Genomic DNA, 23,698 nt, shown 5'->3' with positions numbered 1-23,698 from the left:
ATAAGCAATGTTACATGTGATTTGTGTTACTGGGGATGCTAAGAGATGTTAATAATGGGAGAGAAGAGAGGGAAGGATCCGGAGAGGAATGTAAACTTAATCATCAGAACGAGATGGTGATTCTCAGTTCCTCATTTGATTCATTGAAGACATTCATAATTTGAAGAAATTGGCCTTCGATGATGACCCTTTGTGTGGCAGGATTCTTGTCAAATGTTGTTGAGTAGGACCTGTTCCTGCTTTCTTCTGCCCATGTGCCTTTTATTTTTTATGTATATTTAAGTGCTCTTATGAAGTAGATATACATGGAGTACAAGAATTGTCATATAGACTCTTATTGAACTACTATGTGTTGAAGTAGCCACGTGTTGGTGAGAATCGAAAGAATTACGTTGACTTACGAGGCTAATATAGATATCTTCACTAAGGATTGAAGATCATTGATTTGTGAAGATGGTGGCGTCATTTGGAGAGGTTTGTAATTTGAAAGAAAATTCAAAGTCATTCAAGACTTTGCTACGAGGCACTGGACTTTCTAGAGATACACTCTCAGAGGCCATGGCAGATTATGTGGAGATGGATGATGCGGGTTTAGATGGCGCCATCAAGATTCTTGGGAGATTCAGTATGCCCGTACGACCTAGAGAGGGTACATCATCCCAGCCACATGCAGGAGTGGAGACTTCTTCTCATGCACACACTACAGCGCATCGGTAAGCTTCTCGATTGATAAAATAGTAATGTCATCCTTTTTTTACATATAGAATTCTTAATATATATATCCTTTTGATGTCTTTGTTTGCTTAGGACTCCTATCCCAGGTACATCACATCACGAGAGTCAGTGGCTTACTCCTGATGTACCTCCTGGTACTCAGGTGACACGCGTCCCGTAGGTATATCTTTTATGGCAATTACGGATTAAATATCAAGTACTTTTTAAGAACTCACATCTCAATATATCATATGTTTGTATTGCACGCAGGCGTCAACAGTAGAGTAGCACACCACCAGTGCCCCCACTAGTGCCGATGCGCACGTGCATTGGCACTTTGGGTGTCACATGCGACATCACGCCTGACGGGGGTATCCTTCAAGTTGGAGCCAGCATCGCCTTCAGACGTCAGATAAGAGACCTTTGCATGTCTTATCTACAGCGAGTTCATATACCATGGCAGATTATTTAACATAAAGAAGATGAATTACAGTTTTTTATTTGAATTACTAACTAACTTTATTTTGCAATGCAGCGATCAACTTGAGGATGACAAGAAATATGTCATCAACACACTGGAGACGGAGTTTGGGATAGGATGGAGTTGGAAGTGGTTGCTGAAGAAAATGTGCAAACTCAGAGTCGTCGACGCGACAATGCACGGTAAGTAGAGAGAGAGAGAAATGAAACAAAATGAAATGCTATATTTACGTCTTCAAAAGGCCAAAATGACCTATGAGACCAAAAAGTTACCACCAGAGAGCTCTGATACCAATGTCAGGTACAACAGCGGTACTGATGGTTTGCTGCAGAACAAGCGTGAGATCATACATATACGTGGTCTCTCAATCTGCATTCATGAGGTGGCTGACAAGCATGGGGCCCATACTACTGTTGCATACATCAAAGCTGGGGTGACATAGTGTCATAGAGAGAGAGAGAGAGCAGAGCTGGAGCAGCAAATGGGTAGCGTGGGGGGTGCTGCGGCTAAGGGTACTGCTGGTACTCACTGAGGGTGCTGCTGGAACTACTGCCACGAAATGCTAGAAGACTGCTGGCTTCAATGGTCTACTGCTAGGCCAAGTCGATCCAGGGAACAATGCTTGATTGCGGGTACTGAAGGTTGAGATGCTGATACTGGGGTTGAAACGCGAGATAGAAGCCTTGGTAGAGGAGGGGAATCGAATCCCCATACGAACTTTCTTTCAGTGAACTTGAAGCTGAAATTGCCCCCTGTACACAGCTAGAGCAAGAAAAACGAGTCTGACGGGAATCAAACCCTGACACTAGCCATATGAGGCTATCACCACCACGAGACTCCCTACCACCCACCCTTGTTAGTAAGTTTTCAAAAGAATAAAAATCATGACTTCACAATGAATTATTTTGAGATTAAATCTTACCGAACATAGGTTGATCCGTGAGTTGACACGTAAGACTAATAGTCCTCATCATCATCTCTGAGATTAATCGTCAATAAATTTCATCTTCATTATCCTTGTTGACTTCTTCGAACTCCTCCATCGTTAAATCTGTGTTGATGTTCACTTCCTCCGTAGTAGGCTCGACATCCATTGTTTCTTCCTCTTCGGTGTCTGTAGTGTCAGAGTCTGGATCGTTGTCGTTTTCATCATCTACAATTTCTTCAGGATCGGAAAGAAGAATTCTACACCTCTCTGACGTCGATGTGTCTAGATTCGAGAACGTAATCAATTCATCCTGATCCGCTTTCTCAAAAAAACGCTATCAAACAAGTGTCGACCTCTAGGTTGGACATGCACAACTTGCCACCATGGATGAACATCTGTATTCTTGTAAAAGAACGCTTGTTCTCAACATAAGTTGGCAGAATGTAAGGCTCTTTTGTTGCACGCAATAACTTCGAGGAGTCGACGGACCAAAATCCGGATGGCTCTCTTTTCATTGTGGCATTATTGCCTTTATACTCAGCACGAAACCAATCCACCTTCAAAACCACCTGTCAAAATACACGAATCAAAACTTTCGAATCATGTATAGCTTCAAGAAATCTACATGTCATTGTTGCATGAAGAGAGATGTCATTTACCTGCTTGAAGATACGATACGATACTTCATAAATGCCGACTATGGTTCCCACGTAACCAAGTTCACTGTCGATAAGATTTGTGTCTCTTGAACTTGCACGTGACTTGAAAGAGGCAACAACGCAAGAATCTTGAGTTAGACGTAAGTCTTAGATTTTATCCGAAGATGTTGTCCATAAGCCCACATGTTGGTATACATTCGAGCCTAGACCAATAAATAAATTATTAAAAAAATGAGATTCATTTGTTTAGTTCAGAGTTTTCAAAACCCAACAAGCTACCTGTCTTTCACACCTGATCATAAACTCTCTTTGTTCCGTTGAGATTGGCTCATGATCACTAACCGCCCATTGCATACGGGTGTATAACCAATCCATGAAAGTAGGTATGTCCCCGTCGTTATTTACATTGGTTTGATGTCTGGATCTCCTCTTTTTACGTCTGCCAACTCGTTTGCTTGGAAGTTCCTTCTCGTACTCATCAACGAATTGTTGCATGCATTCGCTATTATAGACAATGAAAGTAGAAATATCCAATTTATCTTGGACCTTAAGTCGAAAAGGGACTCCCTTACGGACAATACCTCGTCTGACATGGTAGAAGACGACTCATTTTTCCATACGCGTGGAGCTTCAGAATCGGTTTTCTCAAGGTATTCACAAACGTAATACATGCATTCTTCAAGCATCCATCCCTTCGCCCATAGAACCCTCTGGTCTTGCTTTTTGACGTACATAACCTTTCAATACTCCCATAAATCTCTCGACCCAAAACATCCATCGAGTGCTCACAACACCAGCGAGCTCTATCTCGTCCACTAGATGGATTAGAAGATGAACCTGGATATCAAAAAAGGAGGTTGAAAATTCCTTTTCCATTAAACAAAGAAGCTCTATACATTCACGCTTCTTTTGTGGAATTGACCCTTTGGCAATCTCTTTAGATGTAATCCATCTATCAGTAAAAGAAAGAAGATATTAGAGATGTTTTTGAATTAAGAAGATATCAAATAAAATTTTATGTACTAAAAATTAATGACCGATAAATACCTTGCAAGTGATCCAAGGCGATATATTACATCTCGGACTCCTCTTGTAGTACATCCATCAATAACAAGGGGTACAACATGCTGCATACATGATTAATCCGATCAACAAAACATGCAAGAAAATAAATACTTACAAAGATCTGGATAGATTTACCTTCACAAAATTGTGCCAATCATGTGTTTTTAAACCAGACAAGCTCTTGTCATCTAGAGTGAACATGTTTCGACAAGATGCTCCATATCCTGTAGGCGTACGAATCGACTGAATCTTCCTGTTGATAGTCTCCAGCTCTTCTATCTTGAGCACCCATGGGGCAGGCTCGTAGGTTGTCTCACGTCGAGTTTCATCATAAAGTGGCCATAGATTGGGCTTTGAGTTTTGATCCTTTAAGTCATTTCTTGCTGCCGCTGTGTCTTTCAAGCCAACGAGGTGTTGCCATAACGAATGACCAACGTTCTTGAATATGTGCATAGGATCAAGAAGATGACATATCCTCAAATCCTTCCAATATTCCAAAGTATACCATATCGAAGGACTTTGAGCTAGAGCACGTTTTCCTCTCGCTCGCTTCTTTACAGCGTCATCATCATCGCCGCTTATGATCTCCGACTCCGGATCGATAGCGGGTCCAACAGTCCACTTTAGATACCAATCCTTCGGTGTCTTGGTATTGGACATCTCCCTTCCTCTACCTTTCCATTAAAATGTATGGCTTGCCTTCTGTCTCGTAGATAATGATCTTCAGATAAAAATCATCTATGTCGAAGATATATCTTTTTGTTGAGGTTTTTGCTATAAGTCAATCTCAACCAATCACCACAAATTGGACAAGCTTTATAACCCTTGGTACATATCCCTACATGGAAAACATAACAAAGATGATTAGCGCAATGAACATTGTATAAACGTATGAGACAATATATATATATGTAAACCATTTACCTGAGCAAAAACCATATCCTGGAAAGTCGTGGATAGTCCATGCTAAAATTCCACGAACAATGAACTGTCTTTGACCGATGCTTCTCGACATATCCATGACATCAATCCCTCTCCACAAATCTTGAAGATCGTCGATGAGAGGGGCCAAATAAACATTTAGATCTTTAACTTGTCATTTTTTCGGAATTAAGAGTGAGAGCATTAAATGCTCTTTCTTAATGCTGAGATACGGGGGTAGATTATAGTTAATAACTACCACTGGCCATGTAGACCATTTACTTGATCTCATTGAAAATGGATTCACGCCATCTATGCTACACCCATCTTTAAATTGCGTGGTTCTTTTGCAAAATCTGGCCATCGCAAATCAATATGCTCAAATGCAGGACTATCTGATGGAATTCGCATTACTCCATCTTTGCTCTTGTGCTCCGCTCCCCATGTTATAAGCTTAGCTAATTCGGGACTTTGGAACATATGTTTTATACGTGGAGCCAGGGGAAAATGTCTCAATACCTTTCTAGGGACCTTACCTTTCTCCTCTTTATAACGAGGCGTTTGACATTTTGGACACGTCACACCGTCCTCGTATTGACCTCTATATAAAATACAATTGTTGGGACATGCATGTATAGAAAATAGTCAAGTCCAAGACTACTTATCATCTTCTTCACCTCATCATGTGATGCAGGAAGGGAATTGCTTGTCGGCAAGAACTTCTGAGAGAGTAGCCTGCAAGTTCATTAAAAATATGATCAATAAGAAGCAACCATGTTTAGAATGTAACAAAAAAATATGTTAGATTGTTACATACTTCAAAAGTGCTGAAATGGATAGATTACTCCATCCAAAACGGTTTTGAAGATTAAGAATAAGTAAGCTTGCACTGAGTCGTGTCAGTTGGGTTCCTGCTGCGTAGATATGCTTTAGAGCTTCTTCTCGAAGATACTTCTCGTTGTTATTAGGAATATCACTTGCACTATTATTTTGATACCAATCCTCAATAAGATCAGACATGCCATCGTCATTATCAAAGATATCATCACGCCCATTAAAGTCCTGAGAATATTGTTTCTTTAGTCTTGCATACGCATGAGGATCACTCCTGCGTAGGATCCTCATGCACTCTATTGACATGTGAGATACGTCATGTGAATGTTGATTTGTGATATTGTCGATGTCATAATCCGGAATCTACATATTTGAAGGCAAAGAAGATTGTATCAATAGCATGCTTCTATATAAAAGAAAAGAGAGATGTGCATGGAATTCAATAATTATCACAGATACAAAATAGTTAGAGACAATAAAAGACGGTTATCAAATTAAATTAGAGACAGTAGAGAACGTGGTGCAAATTAAAGTGTAGAATTAGGGTACAAGAGGTCAAAATAACATTAGGAATTGTATACAATGAAGCTCTCAACCCTCATCTATTAAGGGTGCTCGTGGAGGTCTACACCATCCATAATTGATGAGCAATTCATCTCCAGCACGTAATGATCTAATAGCATTGACAACTATGTATCTTTCTACATCCCTACTCATATGTCCTGGTTCGTGACTATTCTCAGACTCCACAAACGTGCAATTGGTTCTTGAACTCATCCCTCGACTACTATTGATTAAACCTGCTATGTTTCCTTGAGAGTAAGGTCTTCCGTCAACATAGAGTCTTTGTCCTTCTGCATGTGTAATCCCTCTATCAGAAAGAGAGGCTGCATTGAGACATAACCCATAAGTACTCATGCTCTGAATGTAGCGAGTAAGCTGATGCCATGGACCCCATCTATATATAGGTCCACAAAAAGACATAAGGGTGACCTCTGAACGAGGGGGCACATGCAAATCCTGTGCAATAAAGAGGCCTCGTCCTGCTCCACTAATGGTAGACGGAGCAATCATGTAGTGATTGCCCCAGAAGCTAAAAACCACACCATCTAAAGGAAGTGATCCTCTCTGCCATCCTCCGTATCATCTTCGATCATACATGTGTACTAGAGAATGCAAACGAGTATGCAACGGATGATCTCCACCCGTCTCAGCCTCCAAAGCAGGAGGTAGAGGATGTCGAGAAACCTCGAGCTGAAACTGACAATGACATGTCCGTGCCGTGTGCGAGGGACACGTGCACCACTGATAGTGAAGTCATCCTCGACATCAAGTGAATATACCTATATATATAATATGGTTGCATTATATATGAGCCTTTGATTTATAAAATAACCAATAATAAAACTAAGGGAGAGCAGTCACATACCATAGGTCGATGTCGCTCCTTAGGTGGTGGTGCTCGCTCAAAAGTACCATGAGTCATCTCATGTGAAAAGCACTCCCGTCGTGGCCTCCGATATGTGCCACGACAAAGAGCGCACCAGCATATAATAGACTCATCGTAGTAGAAATCATCGTAAACGGGTTCATGTGCAGTATTGGAACTCTGTGCACCCCAACCACCAACAGTAGGAGGTGGCGGTGTACCCTCTGATTGGTCCCAATCTGATTTCAAGTACCATAAAAACATGAGTCATTTATCAAATGATCGAAGTTAAAAAAATCAATAAAAGAAACAAAACATTGAAATCTAACAAGTTCTATGGTATATTCTAACGCTTATTGTAATATGAAAAATAAACAGACGCTAGTGTATGGTGGAGACAAACAAGAGGAGGGCTTATATGTGCATGGAGACATGGCAATACTTCTGCAAGGAGAGGTGCCTACGCATCACTTTTCCTTAGCACAAGGTGTGTGCCTTTGCTAATGTATATTAGAATTAATATGAACTTTGCTAGATTGATTCTAACTATTCTCTAATCTATGTTATTTTGTTTAATCAAATTTACATAGACGGTAGCACGAAAGAGACTGCAAGCTGGTCACACATCTAGACTAGGCCGGATGGGACGAGATGGATTTGTGGCCACATTTATGAGTATAGACCGTTCAAATTTTAACTTTCAAAGGTAATATTATTGAATGAAGAAATCAATAAGTCTTTGGTTCTATCTTGATGCAGACCAAAGACTATGGTCGTGCACCTACGGCGTAGGAGATGGAGTACGCCACATACTACAGCTACCGCGCTTTGCAAGCGACACTTGCTGACAGGCCAAATCCACTTGTGGGTATCACTGTTTTGTTTTGTAGTTTATTTGCATGTTAACTGTAATATGTTCTTATTTGATTTCACTAACTAATGCAGGAGCAATATGGCGAGGACGACATGACAGAGGTGGCTCGATAGGAGGCCAAGGGGCGACGCCGAGAGGCTGAGAGGAGCGACGGCATGATCGCGGGTGGGGGCACGGGTGGTGGCGCTGGTGATGGTGGTGTTGCGGGTGGGGGCACTGGTGGTGGCACTGGTGATGGTGATGGTGATCACGAGTCCGATACTAGCGACTCGTATAGTGATGGCTCATGTAGTGATCATACTTAGGGATCTGTTTTGTATATGTGAAGATTGATCACCATATACTCTAGACACATGTACATATATTTGTTGATGATATATATTGAGGTATGTTCGTTGCATCACTGAATTTGTCTATTGTCAAACAATTAATTATTTACAACTCTTATTTTTCCCCCCTACTCTTACAACATTTTATAGAGTTATAACTCCGCCACTCCTTACTTGATGCAATGTCTCCTCATGTGGTTCTTCATGGAATTAGCCCCTTCATAATATGACACACTCAACCCCACTGATGTTCAACCCTCTATCTTGTAGACTATCCTCTTGCCACCATCAATGCGGGGATCTCCCATGTTGCTACACTTTTACTACCCTCTACTACTCAAGATCCACTCACTCATGTAAGGTAGATATTCTATAGCATGAGGTTTTCTTATTGCATTTGAGGTCCACCATCGCCATCGCCACTATTGGCCTCACTTCCATTGACTCTAACATTCTCAATCGATCATACAAGCATATCTCAAGCATAGGCACCAAGTCATGTAATATTTGCATTAAAAGGGGAAATATTTGGTGTGAGTTGATCATGTTTTTACAAGCATTCTTATTATCATGCAGCTATGCCTGCAATCACGCGTGAAGAAGAAGCTATAGTTGAAGTTTTCTGTAATAATTATGTCACAACTATGTTGCACACATGCACTTTACACTACTACAAGAGAAGGAAAGCATAGCTATGCTTAGAACTATATTGCTAGGAAAAAGGAAATACAAGAGTGGAAAATTTTGTGACATGGCTCTACACATAGCTTATAGTTGCATGTATAGCCACACTACAAAATGTAACAAAAAAAATATAGCGCTACAAAATGTAATGAAAAATATATGGGTATAATGGGCGAGATATTTCTCTCCTTTTTTTTTTAAGTGTGATGAACCTAAAAAAGCATATACATATAAGCCTAAGACAAAAATTGAGAGTCCAAAAAGGGCATAATTATTATTGTGATGACCTTGTGAATATAGTATATACATATAAGCCTAAAAAAGGAGGGCATAATTATTATTGTGATCACCTTGGGAATAGCATATACATATAAGCCTAAAAAAGAAGGGCATACTTATTCTTGTGATCACCTTGCAAATAGCATATACATATAAGCTCAAAATAGTTACGAATAGCATATGTATGTCTTAAAAAATGCTACAAAAATGAAGTGTTGCAAAATAAATCCCAGAGAGTAATGTGACATTGAAGCATAGCCTATGTCCTATTACAATGTCCTGAGTAGGAAGAAAAGTAATCTTCATTGTTTTTGTCCTCCTCAATGTCATCATCCTCCCCACCATGTGCTACATCTTCACCACTTTCATCCTTATCCTACATAGCATAAAATGAAAAATATACATCACTTTCATATAAAGCTTCAAAGATGTGACTAGTCTCACCTCATAGTTGCCTTGGCCTTGTTGGATGTCCTCCTTGGTTATATCACTCATTTTCAATTAGCAATTCCCAAGTTTCACCTTCTTTATGTGGTGCTTAAGAGAGCAATGTGACATTGAATGATAGCCTATGTCCTATTACAATGGCAAAGTAATCTTCATTGTTTTTGTCCTCCTCAATGCCATCATCCTCCCCACCATGTGCTACATCACCACCTTCATCCTCATCCTACATAACATACAATGAAAAATATACATAATTAATGCTACATCACTTTCATATAAAGCTTCAAAAGACCATGAGGAATAACTAGTCTCACCTCATAGCCTGGGCCTCGTCGATTGTCCTCCTTGGTTATCACTCATTAATTTAGTAATTCCCAAGTTTCATCTTCTTTATGTGGTGCTTAAGATATCTATTCTCCCGTTCAATTAGGGAGCCACCAATAACTACTAATTCCTATAAATAATTGCCAACATGCACAGAAAACATGAAAGTTTAGCAACACATAAGACATACATATAGATACAAAATGTATTAGAACTTACAAATCTAGCAATCCAAGTAACCTTTGGTAATGAACCATATTTTGTGCCACCATACTTCTCCAATTGAGAATGATGTGCTGCCTTTTGTTGTGGGTAAGACTTATTATCCTTATGCTCTTTACATGCCTTCTTTCACTTTTTTCATGGGTCAATAGACCTTTTATGGTTGTGATTACCAGAGTTTTTATATGTACACAAGAAACCGTAAGACATTTGTTCAAGTAGACTCCACAAAGATATGGACAAACCAAAGGGACACATTTGTGCTACCAGAGCATTATGAGCAGGTCATCTTCACTGGACCCGAGAGATCATAGGTGGTTGTTTGTAATCCATGTTGATCCGCGTAGTAAACAAATATTTGAAGATATGGAAATATCAAATGAAGTAGAGGTTGAGGAACCCACTCAAGAAGCACAAGAAACTTACATTGATCTAGTTGAACAGCTAAAAGAAGGATCAAATGAAGGTATAGTAATTCAACAATTACTAGCACTTGAACCAAAAGCAAACACAACAACTAATCTGGAATTCAAAGAGAAATAGAAAAACAACTTTCAACACAACCACTTCTAATGCCAGAAATAGAAGAGGACGATATACGGAGGCTACATCCATTGACGAAGATGAAGATGGCGAGGTATTTCTGGAAATAGATGTATTCGGAGCCATGGATCTAACTGAGGATGACAGTCAATGATGAGCTATAACATCTAATTTCATTTTTATTTACCAAGCAATACTTGGTTTTTGTCATTGTTTTCTTGTTTTGCGCACTTGAATTTTTTTAAGAAGTCACACAAAAAAACTAAAAAAATAATTTTCGATACTTATTTCGACACTTTATGAAATATGAAAAAACAAATTCGACACTTTATGAAATATGAAAAGGGACAATCCCATTTGTCTTAACTGAGTCTTGCCTTCTCTCCCTCTTTCTCTCTCTTAAGCTTATGGTGGCTTGCTTGCTTGTGATTGTTGGTGTATGTGAATAGGAATGGTGTTGCTCTCCCTTTGATCCTTCACTCCCTTCTCATTACTCTCCACCTTGTCTTGTTTGCATACGATTGGCATGAGGTAGAGGTTGAACTCTCCATATCTCCTTCCCTCTTGCTCCTACCTCTAGCTTGCTTGGATCTATCTTTGGGTGACATAAAGAGAGTGTAGAGTGAGCCCCTAGCAGCCTCACATCGGGGAGTTAACCCTAATAGGGTTGGCCAAGTGCTAATCACCAAATTTGACCCTTGCATGCACTTTCTTCTTCTTCTCTCTTGTGCTTATGAGGTAGTATGTTAAACCATTAACATCTTTGGCACCGCTATTGGGGAGTGGCATTTGGCTTAGGGTCCTCTACTTAATTCATTAGCTAGAGCTTGATTTAGTCCAGTTGGAGTACAAATCCACCGGTTGGTTGATTAACATTGTTTGTTTTGTGTTTTGTTGGAGATTACCCAAAGTTTGGATCACTAATTGAGCATCGGAGCATTCGAGTCTCACCGAGAGCGGGGAGAAGCAAGTAAGTGCCCCTATTTGCCCTCAACATTCAAGCAATTTTCAATTTCTATGTTTTTTCTTCATGTTTGCATTTTTATTTAATCATTCAATTAATCTAAATCCATTAGCTTAAACCATGCATTGTAGGTATCAATAAGTAGCTAGAGACTAGCTCTAGCTCCTTGTAAAAACAAAAACATCAAAAAACCTTGGGAAGGTGCCTGAATCAGCTTGCTGTGATTGGAGAGGTTCCCAAGCAAAATTGCATTCTACCAGGCTTCTCTGAGAAGCGCACATCCATGGAAAGTTCAAGGAATGTCTGTTCCAACTCTAGCACGCCTGTTTCTTCTGCCCAAGTTTGGTAGATTTGTTACCTAAATTTGGCAAGAGCATTAAAATTAGTTTAATTACATTTAATTGGGCCTCATGTGCATTGAAGTGCATTTAAACTAGGAGAATTTTGTACTCTCAGAATGGTTGTTAGACTTCCAGCCATTAGGCTAGTCAAATTTGAAAATTCCCTGCCTCACAGTGCCATGGCCGTACACTCCAAAGCGCACATCCATTCCAAGTATTTCCACGCCCGTTCGAGTTCCCCTTTTGCAACTTGCCACATCTGTTCCACGCAGCCCCCATAAACTCGCACGCCTATTCCTTCTCCTCTTTGAGAGCGAACACCAGTGCAAACCTTGAAGCGCGAATGCTCGTGGCATTACCTTGCCACGCCCATTCCATTTTGCAATCTCATTCCAAACGTTCGTTCCTTCTCTCACAAAGGAGCGAATGCCCATTCACTCACAAGCGTACGGCCATTCCTTTTTTTTTTAACTTTCCTCAGAGGGTTCTACACAATACTTCTATATTCCCATGCACCTACGCTCGGGTAGGTTGGTGAGAAATAACCCTCTCTTTGACAAAGTGAGCTCTCTAGACGCTCCTTGTCAAATCAGATCGGACCCATCGGTAAATACCATGTGGAGTCAAATGGTGCTCGTCTTTGACAGCACTAGAGAGAGCGAGGACCTCCCTAGTAGTGGACGAGGGAACCTTTTCACAGCTTCTCTCTCATTTATAGATTCTCTTTTACAGCCTCTTGCTAAGGGCTTGTTCCGGCACACACCCTATTCACTTGTATATTTCAACAGAAGGCACAAAAGCCTCCTTCAAGACCACGACCATAAAGCCTAACGAAAAGGGTAAGGAGTCCACGTCTGGAGCAACTGGCAGCCGCCCTAATGCAACAAATGACCCAGCAATGGAGAATCAACCGAGGCCGGGATCGAGGGGGCCATCCACATCTTTATCCTAGAAGGAAACTCGTATGGTGCCGACTCGTCGAGAAAACCATACTGGCACCGAATGTCCTCGTCTAAGACCCCACCCAAGTCTCTATTGCACCCTGTGTAAAGTGAGGCAATCACGAGATCTCTAACTACTACCATCAATCACAAGGCTACTTTAGCTCGAGCTATGCCTCAGGTACTAACCGCCAACCCCAAGAAACTGTTGGCTTTGCCATCTCCTGCACATCATAATGCTACTCAACCTTGCCAAGAAGGGGCACAAAGAGGAATCCTTAGGGTACCAGAAATACCCTTACCTCCCCCAGTTCTTCCACCACAGCCCCCGTTACCCAGAGTCGCACCAGTTCATCAGATAACCTTGACAGAACTCTTAGAGGATGGGAATGAGGGAGAAATCCTGGAGACTCCCACTTATGAAACCCAAGAGCCCATGAGCCCGCCCTCACAAATTCTCAATCACTATGTCATGGAGGGTGATCAGATGTACCTTGTGTACTTAGCAGTCTTGATATTGCAAGCCAGGGATATGAATCAAACAACGAGAATACCACCCATACAGTGTTATGATTGTGGTGGTGGACCTCACCGAGTGGCTGAGTGTTCCAACAGGAATAGAACGGCGAGTGGCTGAGTGTTCCAACAGGAATAGAACGGCGAGTGCCCTTGCAAGTGCTCCTGCCACCATGACTTCACTGTGCGTTGGATGTAGTATCAATCATATGTATAAAGACTGCCCGCTAAGACCAGGAACAACTGGAAAGGCTCATGAAGCTAATCCCAGCACCAACCTTAACCTGTTGAGTGTTAGAAATGGTTTCATTCAAGCAATCCCCCTCAATGTAGTAACCTGGCTACAAAATAGGCAAAGGGCTACAGCACACGCGACTGCAGGGGCATCAACCTCTCAAAACCAAGACCAAGCAAGAACAAGCCTGAGTAACTCGGTGCTCATGAAAGAAAGCCACCAAGGTTGGGAAGGGAGAAAGCCGAGTGATTATCAAAAGCGGTTCTGACTCTAGCACAATAACTCATCCTTCAACTTGTTCATCTGAAGAAGAAGATATGCTACATGCCGCCACCCACACCCAAGAACCCATTGACACCCATCAGCTACCCAAAAATCTTATGGAATATCCAAATCCTATTGAGAAAAAAGAAAGGCTCCTAGCCGCCCAAGAGTTAGTTTGTGAGTGCCAAGCTCAGTTGGAAGCTGATCCTCCTACTGCCTACCTTGAACCATGCCCATCTGTCTCAAACCAGATACCTGCACATGGTGCTCATGTTTATTCTTGCAAACTTCCAGACCAACCACTCCCGCAAGAGTTAATAGAAGAAGAAGCTACCCCCAACAGAAAGACAAGGTGGCAAAATATCTTAGAGACCTGGGAGATGAACATCATAGGGGAACCAATGCAAAAATCCATGTTGCCATCCCATACACCTCAAAAAGCTTGAGACAAAGCAAACCTGACCTTCCTCAAAGGACAGCCTCGGTTTCAAGAGACATTTCAGGTCGCTCTTCTTTCCTCTCTTCTCAGGTCCACATTCCTTGCTCCAAGGTAGCCCAAGCCTATGGAATGACCTAAAGGACTGGATGGAGGGACGTCTTAGGGAAAGAATGCAGGAAACCATGGAGCTCAATAGCTATGATGAGTCTAAGGAAGAATAATTTTGAGGGTCGTCGTTTTCCTCCACAAAGCCCAAATAATTGTCGGGATCTTCTTTATTGGCCTCTTGGGCCGGAGGGTCTGCCTTATCCTCTTCATCTTTTGCATCGGCCTTATCTTCACCAAAGCATTGGGTACAGAGCTTCTCTGTACCCAATGCTTGGGCACGAGATTGCGTCCTCGCAAGTGAAAAGATGCAAGGGGGAAGAGAGCAGCTTGAGCTCTTGCAAGCACACACACACTCACAAAACCCTAATAGAGAACACACGAGGTGAGAGGCTGAAAATCTTCTTCTACTTCACTCAACACTCAACACACCATATACAAGATAAGAGTACACACAATATGAAAGGTACCCAACCAAATACATACAAGGGTTCTCAATAGTGTGAACCTAACTAAACGAGCTGGCGCTATAACTATGCCAATCTCTAGAATGGCTGTCACACAGCCTGTCATCCCACTGGCCGCACATCACCCATGATCTCACCAACCATGCGAGTGGTGTAAGTGTGGGGCCTATCCCCCAGGCGGGTCATCAGTGTCCACACTGCCTCACTAGATGAGCTCGATATCTCAACACTCCCCCTCGAGCTCAACTCCATCTCATGTACACCAAGCGAAGCCCTGAATCTGCAGAGCTTCTCTGTACCCAATGCTTTGGTGAAGATGTCAGCTACCTGATCCTGTGTGCTGACATAAACAAGGTCAAGGTCTCCTACCAAGACCTTCTCTCTGACAAAATGGTAGTGGACCTCTATATGCTTCGTGCGAGCATGAAAAACTGGGTTCCTGGCCAACTGTATACTGCTAATGTTGTCACAAAAAATGACAACTTGTCTATCCACTGATAGACTCAAATCTGCAAGTAGCTTTCTCAACCAAGCTACCTCACATGCTGCCATAGCAGCTCCTCTGTACTCGGCCTCTGTGTACCGGCGGATAGAGCAACCATAGGTTGCTTCTTGCTGCTCCAAGTCACAGCAGAACTCCCCAAAGAAAACATGAAGCCACTAGTAGATCTTCTATTTGAGATACTACCAGCCCAATCAGCATCTGTGTACCCATGTACATATATCTCTACTATGTTATTGTGTAATTTAAGTTTAAAAGTTTTTGTGTTGTGAAAGATCCTAGTTCATGTGAGTGTTATTGTCTCTGCACAATATTATCTACCTCCTGTGAGTGTTGTTGTCTACATACACACACACACACACACACCACATGTTGTATCCTCTAACAATCTTTCTAATCATTGTAAACACACTCTTTGTAACCAATGTGTATTGCACATGTGCGAGTTCTTGATCAAGAACGTCAATGCTTAGATCAGAGAGCAGTTTCATAAAACAGTCCACAATGCAAGGTAGACCTCACATACCTCAGTATTATGCATCTCAATGCATCCAAATGCAATTTCCGTGGAACCTGCATAAACTGACTCACCAACCCAACAGCATGGCTCAAATCTTGTCTAGTGATCGTCATGTAGATCAAACTTCCTACTATGCGCCTATACATAGTAGGATCCTCCAGAATCTCTCCTGAATCTGCACTCAACTTGCCATTCTGATCCAATGGCATGGAAATAGGCTTACAGCCTGTCATACCATACTTGGACAACATGTCCAAGCCATACTGTCTCTGCAGTAATCCAATACCATGTGGTGACCTAATCACCTCAATGCCCAAGAAATATCTGAGCTCCCCCAGATCCTTCATCTCGAACTTCTGTCTAAGCAAGATCTTTACATCAAAGATCTCTGCATCATGGTCCCCCATAATGATCAAGTCATCTACATAGATTACAACAAGCACAACCCCTTTATCACCGTGTCTCACATACAGCGAGAAATCTGCATTGGCTACATGAAAGCCAATAGTGACAAGATATTCAGAAATCTTGTCAGACCATGCTCTTAGTGCTTGTTTTAAGCCATACAAGGCTTTCTTCAACCTGCAAACATGCTCGGGGTGACTCACATCCTCATAACCAGGTGGCTGCAACATATACACCTCTTCCTACAAATCCCCATGCAAGAATGCATTCTTTACATCCATCTGATGTAAAGACCATTGCTTTGACGCAGCCACTGCTATCACAACTCTCACTATTGCCATCTTGGCAATTGGGCTGAAAGTTTCCTCATAATCAATGCCATAAGTCTGCGCATACCCTTTGGCTACCAATCTAGCCTTATACCTGTTTATGCTTCCATCACTGTTATGTTTTACTTTGTACACCCACTTGCATCCAATGGCTTTCTTGCCTTCAGGCAATTGCACTAAATCCCAAGTCTCATTTTCATATAGTGCATCCATTTCCTCATCCATAGCTTTCTCCCAACACACATTTCCAACAGCCTCATCAATGCATGTGGGCTCTACAACCTGCACAACCTTTGCCATATATGCATAGTGATGTGCCACATATCCATCATAGGTCAACCTCTGCACAGCGTTTTTCACTCTCCCAGATCTTCGCAGCTTTTCATTCATGGTTCCATAGCCTTCTTTACACCAGGTGTTCTCATAGCTGGGATCCCAAGCTCCTCTCATCAAGGCTCATCTCTGAGAGCCACTAGACTCTCCATCAACATGAGAATGCCCTGCAGAAATGTCAGGCATACCAAGGGGCTCAACCACTTTCTCTTTTCCTTTACGTGATGTACTAATCACATTTTCATGACTGGTATTATGACGCAGCCTGCCACTCCATGGTCTATCAACAGAGCCAGTAGATGAGGACTCTACTAGTCCACTCAAAGACTGTGATTGCTGACCTGCATTCTGTGCAACCACACTTCCACTCACATCAGCCCCAACAGCTTCTTTTTCAGCAGCATACCAACTGCTCATCTCATCAAAGACAACATCCGTGCTTACCCTCAACTCACGTGTAGCAGGGTTATAACACCTGTATCCCTTTTGCTCAAGGGAATATCTAATAAACACACATTTTTCAGCTTTTGGATCCAGCTTAGTTCTCAGCTCATCTGGCACATGCACATATGCAATGCATCCAAAGACTTTCAGATGAGACAAATCAGGTTTTCCGCCAGTAAACCTCTCCTCTGGAGTTACATCATGTATGGCTGCAGTCCTGTTCATGATGTATACTGCTGTAGAAACAGCCTCAACCCAATAGCTATGCGGCATATTCTTCTCTTCCATCAATGCTCGCACAATCTCAACAATGTGCCTATTTTTCCGCTTAGCAACTCCATTTTGCTGCGTAGTGTATCTGCATGTAAACTGTCTCCGAATACCATTCTTCTTCAAAAATTCAGAGAACTCATTCGAGAAGTACTCTCCCCCTCCATCTAACCTTAGGCACTTTACATATTTCCCTGTTTGCTTTTCAACCAAAACTCTGAAATTCTGAAAGTGAGTGAACACCTCACTCTTCTCCTTCATGAAATATACCCACACTTTCCTTGTGTGGTCATCAATGAATGTCACATAATACCTACAGCCTCCCATAGACATGGTCTTCGTAGGACCCCATACATCTGAATGCACAACATCTAGTGCATTTTTACTCACATATCTGTTACGTGGAAATACATGCTTTGTTTGCTTTCCAAATTGGCATGCTTCACATATTCTCTGCATACCTTCCACTTTAAACTTTGGAAGCCTTGTCACAATTCCTTTAGTCTGCATAGACTTCATTCTCTGCACATTCACATGTCCAATTCTTTTATGCCAAATGTCTATGTCTGCAACAATTCCTGAACCATTTGCAAACATCGCAGCACTCATTTTAGGCATGTCTACATTCAACGTAAACATTCTCCCCACTCTATTGCCTTTTGCAACCAACCTGCACTTTTCTTTAAAGTCTTCAACATAACAACCATCAGGGTTAAACCGAACCTGCAAACCCTGCTCAATCATCTGGCCAACTAAAACCAGATTCTTTGTTATGTTCAAAACGTGAAGTACATCTGCAAGGTACTTCACTTTGCCATCCTGTAGGCATAGACAATGGCACATCTCCAACATGGGCAATTGGATGAGCAGTGTCATCCCCTGTTTCCACAAAACCTGGTCTTTCAAGGTTTTTCATCTCCTTGAACCACTCCCCATGACTTGTCATGTGGTTCGAAGCACCTGAATCCACATACCATACATCATCTTTTTGTGCTGCTTCAACATTTTCAGACATGGCATTCACGACATGCTGCATAACAAACAACCTTTCATTATTCTCATTGTTTCTGCTTGAGGATGCATAGTTGTTCTCTGCTGCACTTTTCCATTTTGCATGTCAGCCTGCTTCTTATAACATTCTGCTTGCACATGTCTAGGCTTACCACAATAAAAGCATTCACGTGCATCATTATATTGCCTTTGCCAATTTCCATGTCCTCTTTGACTCCCCCTGCCTCTGAATTTGCCTCTTCCACCTGTGTGTTGTTGATGTTGTTGTTGTGTATTCTGGGACTGTTGTTGTTTCTGCTGCTGGCCATAATTTTGATTACCTGTTCGGCCACCTCCTTGACCGCATGCACAGCCTCCTCTACCTCGTTCTCTTCTTGAACTTGTGTAGAAGGCCTGTTGCTCTGAACTGTTTTTGTTTTGTGAAGACTGTTGGTCTTCACCCAAGCTCTTCTCTTCTATAATCAGCATAGACACCAAATCTGTAAAGTTGGGAATGTTTTCCCGAGTCTGAATAGACGTCTTGAATGCCTTGTATTGTGGCCCAAGACCACGTAGACAGACTTCCACCTTATCATCATCATCCTACTGACACACCAATAGATGCAAGGGATTCCACAATACCCTTTATCTTCAATGCATAGTCATTCACACACATGCTCTTTTTCTCCACAGTATGAAGTTCATTCTTCAACTATATCTTACATGCCTTGGTATTTGTTTTATAGAGTTTTACCAAGGTGTCCCATGCCTCCTTAGGGGACTTGGCATCCTGAATGTGCCCAATCATGGTGTCCTGTATACTAATGGAGAGCCAATACATAACTTTCCTGTATACTAATGGAGAGCCAATACATAACTTTCCTGGCTCCTTGGTTCCAGTCTTTAAACTCTTTCACATTTGCAGCAATCGGATTTATGTCTGGTATCTCTGGTGCCTCTTCATGCTGCTCACCTTCTATGTAGTCCCAATAGCCCTTTCCCATCAGGAAATTCGTCAACCTGAACCTCCAAGCATGGAAGTTGTTCTTATCAAGCTTCTCAGCCACAATCTGGGTTATGCCATCATTTGACATCTTGCCAGACACACAAATTTACCAGAAACAGCACTCTGGTTTGTCCTGCACAAACTGCTGTATTTTCTGCAGCGGTACTATAGTACTCTCAAATGTCACAACCAGTGACTTCAATATGCATACATACACCCACCAATGGCAACTGTTGACCTCTTTGCAGCACACACAGTGTCTGCAGAGCCAATCTGTCTTCCTGCAGTTCTTAAAGCAGAGTTCTGCAGAGAATCGATGACTTACCTGCAGTGCTCGAAATCGCCTGCTTTCTGAAAAACGGAGGTCCAAACGCACCCGAAACGCGTTTTTGACCCCAAAATTTTATCCGATAGGACAATATGGTTGCCTTATAGGACAATATAGTTACCCTATAGCTTTACTCCCGCGAAGAAAGCTCCTCAATCAGAGATCGTTTGCCGGTGCCTCCCGTAGAGCTCTCGACAAGGGTGTAGTCTCACCAACACAAATAGGGAAGAGTAGTTGAAGCTCTTACCCTCATACCGCTTCCTGTGGTTCTCTTGCTTACAGCTCAGCCCTTAGCACGTACCAAGCTCTGATACCATGAAAAGATGCAAGGGGAAAGAGAGCTTGAGCTCTGGCAAGCACACACACACTCACAAAACCCTAATAGAGAACACACAAGGTGAGAGGCTGAAAATATTCTTCTACTTCACTCAACACTCAACACACCATATACAAGATAAGAGTACACACAATATGAAAGGTACTCAACCAAATACACACAAGGGTTCTCTATAGTGTGAACCCAACTAAACGAGCTGGCGCTATAACTATGCCAGTCTCTAGAATGGCTGTCACACAGCCTGTCATCCCACTGGCCGCATATCACCCATGATCTCACCAACCATGCCAGTGGTGCTGTAAGTGTGGAGCCTATCCCCCAGGCGGGTCATCAGTGTCCACCGCCTCACTAGACGAGCTCGATATCTCAACAGCAAGGACGTCTTCTTGCATCCCCTCTATTTGGACGTCTTCTTGCATCGCCTCTATTTGGACGTCCGTGTAGGGAGGGTGTTCTGCCCAAGCCCTGCCAAAGAATTCTACATACCACTCAGCTATAACTGATCAAAATTTCACTGGGTGCAGGTTCGGGTCCTCTTCATAAGGTATTGGTAGAGCCCCCCTACAAGCTCCATTATTAGGGGGCATTTGGACATATTTTGGGCCTTTTACTAATGAAAGTAATTAGCAACGAACCAATAGGAATTTAGAGGATTGTGCACATTTGGTCTCCTTTGAATATAGGGAGAGAGACTAGGCTATAGGGTGGGGGAATAGGCTTTCATTACTAATAATTACACTTGTCCCTTTGAAAAAGTAGGGGGTTTAGGGTAGGTATGGTCCCACCATTTTCATGGCTCAAAAAATCCTTAAAATTTTAAAATTTTCAAGATCCCCCCAAAACTCACATTTCCCCCTAAAAACCCATCTCAAATTTCATTGTAATAAAAATTTTTATTTTCAAGTCCGCTCTCCCTCTTGAACATCCAAATTAAACTCTTCCTCCCTTTCTCTTCCATCTCTATCTCATTTGCCCAACCCTAATGAAACCATCAAAGCTCGAAACCCTAAACTTTCTCCTCCATCTTAATCTCTCTCCTTTCTCAGAGCTCCATCTCTTTCATCTTCAAGGCTCCCGTAAAACCCTAGTCTACACATCTCTTTCCTTTTTACTCTAAACATAACCTTTCTCCTCTAGCTTTCAAGAAGATATGGCCGCACTAAGAAGACCAAAAGACGAGATTGAGGAGATATCCTTACACAACAAGAAGAAGGATGATGGTGCTTGGGTGGGAGAGGCATTTCGTAAGAGCGCTTGGGTTTATCTACATCCTGCTGCAATCCTGCTGCAATCGGGCCTCACCGAGTTCGACAGCGAAATGTACTGGAGTACCATTGGAAAGGTCGTTTACAAGGCTTCAAGAAGGCAAGAAATGGAAAACTAGTGGCCACGGTACAACATGTTTACACAGCATGAGATATCCATCTTCGCCCCCAACAAACTCGATTTCCATACAATTGTATCGCAGGTAGAAAGGGGCATGTGAGATTTTCTGACAGAGATGTTTCAATCTAAGTCAACTTATTTCTTGTTTGCAGATATTTTTCCTTCAAACATGGTAGCCATTGGAAAGCCTAACCAGAACATTTCAAGCATTGCATGCAGACATTGGTCAGGCAATGTTTTCTTGTAAAACAAGTGCAGAACTTCTTAAGGAAAAGGTCTTCTTTTACTGGCACTCCTATTTGGTGCCAAAGCAAGACGGTGGGTTTGGTAAGCTACAGATAATCACATCTCCACCCCTATCTTCTATAGAATGGCCAAGTCCAGATGCTTGGACTGTAATGGTCATGAAATCAAAGATGCTTTGTGACATACAAGGGTCTTTGAAGTTTGCAAAGTCCTCTCGATCTATGAGTCTTAGTTGGGTATCCAATACATCTTTTGCCAAGATGTTCAATCAATTTTGTTTCTCACAAACACCTTCCATGTTTGTGTGCAAGAAGGTATTAGGTGATGACATGGTAGCCTTGCTTGGAGACCAGTGGAGGACTGTAGAAGGGATACATAAGGATGACACATTCAAGTGCAATACAGTAGAATCTAGTCTCATTTCGGTATCTCAAAGCTCGTGCCATGCTACACATATACTTCTATTATGAGCGGTGGATGAAAAAGAATAGTTGTTGGGTCCCAATGTAGGCAGATGAACAAGTTGTTTTGCCTCTCGATATATGTGTTCGATTGCCCAGTGGTGTAGTGGGAGTTGTAGGTGCAAGTAGACATTGGAGCCTCCTAAATATTAGAGAGCACCTCAATATCATGGGAGGTGAGGATATTAGCAAAGCACAATTCAAGGCGAACAATAGGAAGATTCGAAAACGACTAGAGCCAAAGACCTTTGGTAGATCCCCGATTGGGATGTTGATGGTATATCGCTCAATTAATGGAGATTTTGAATTTTGTGAATTTTGAAGCTACTTCAAGTATGTTAATTTTGTAACGTCCTTGCCCTCAAAAAAGTGTACTGAGCAATGAATTTTTGTCTTGTAATAGCTATGAATTTAGATTTTTATATTAAAGCTATAACTCAACAAATTTACTCTAAATCTGTCTTGTATGTGCACAATAATGGTTAGCTCAGTGTAGGTACTAGGGTTCCTATTCCAAAATGGTTTAGTGGCACACAGATTTACAACACATGGTTTTTTTATGTCGATGGTTTCAAAGTCCATCCAAAACAGTATATAAAGACCAGTCCATAAGGGAATTGAGAACATAATATCTTACAACTTATAAGCTCTATACAAAAGCCGCCCATGGATGCAAATTCTTCTAATGAGAGGACTGTTCCTAGAAAGGATGATAGGCCAGCTATTTTAGCTGTTTCTTCTGATGATGACTCCTATTTCTCTGTTTTGGGGATACAGAGATGACCAACCTATCTAGATATCTGAAACCTTCAAAAAAGACCTTGAAGATGTAGACAAACTGATAGATGAAGCCAAAGAGACACATCAAAGAATTCTTCAGATGAACAACCTAGAGAAGAAGACGGAGGAAAAATCTGTCGCGTGCAGAATTAGAAAGGTCTTAAATCGATAGAATTAGGCCCAATAGAAGTCATTGTAAGACTTGTACTGAACTGTTGTATCTTAGCAATGACTAATGTGATGAAAAATTTTTACATGGACATGTGTCTACTCTACAAAGTACTCATAACGATTTTGAAGCAAACGTCTTTAAAATTCAGTTTTAACCAAAGATCAGTTATGAGAATAAAAATTCT

General features: G+C 41.8%; 3 pseudogenes; 1 reads left to right on the top strand and 2 right to left on the bottom strand.

Moving 5' to 3' along the window:
• Positions 1 to 453: 453 nt before the first annotated feature.
• LOC147637218 (uncharacterized) lies at positions 454 to 1,637 on the top strand (annotated as a pseudogene).
• A 2,274-nt stretch (positions 1,638 to 3,911) lies between these two features.
• LOC147637217 (uncharacterized) lies at positions 3,912 to 5,132 on the bottom strand (annotated as a pseudogene).
• A 1,061-nt stretch (positions 5,133 to 6,193) lies between these two features.
• Positions 6,194 to 12,472, bottom strand: LOC147637216 (uncharacterized; annotated as a pseudogene).
• Positions 12,473 to 23,698: the final 11,226 nt, after the last annotated feature.

This window comes from Cibotium barometz, chromosome 7 (assembly GCF_041138505.1).
Source record: "Cibotium barometz isolate CiBa-2024 chromosome 7, ASM4113850v1, whole genome shotgun sequence".
NCBI classification, from domain to species: Eukaryota; Viridiplantae; Streptophyta; class Polypodiopsida; order Cyatheales; family Cibotiaceae; genus Cibotium; species Cibotium barometz.
The sequence above is the reverse complement of the archived record's forward strand: the minus strand, read 5'-3'. Positions and strand labels throughout refer to the sequence as shown.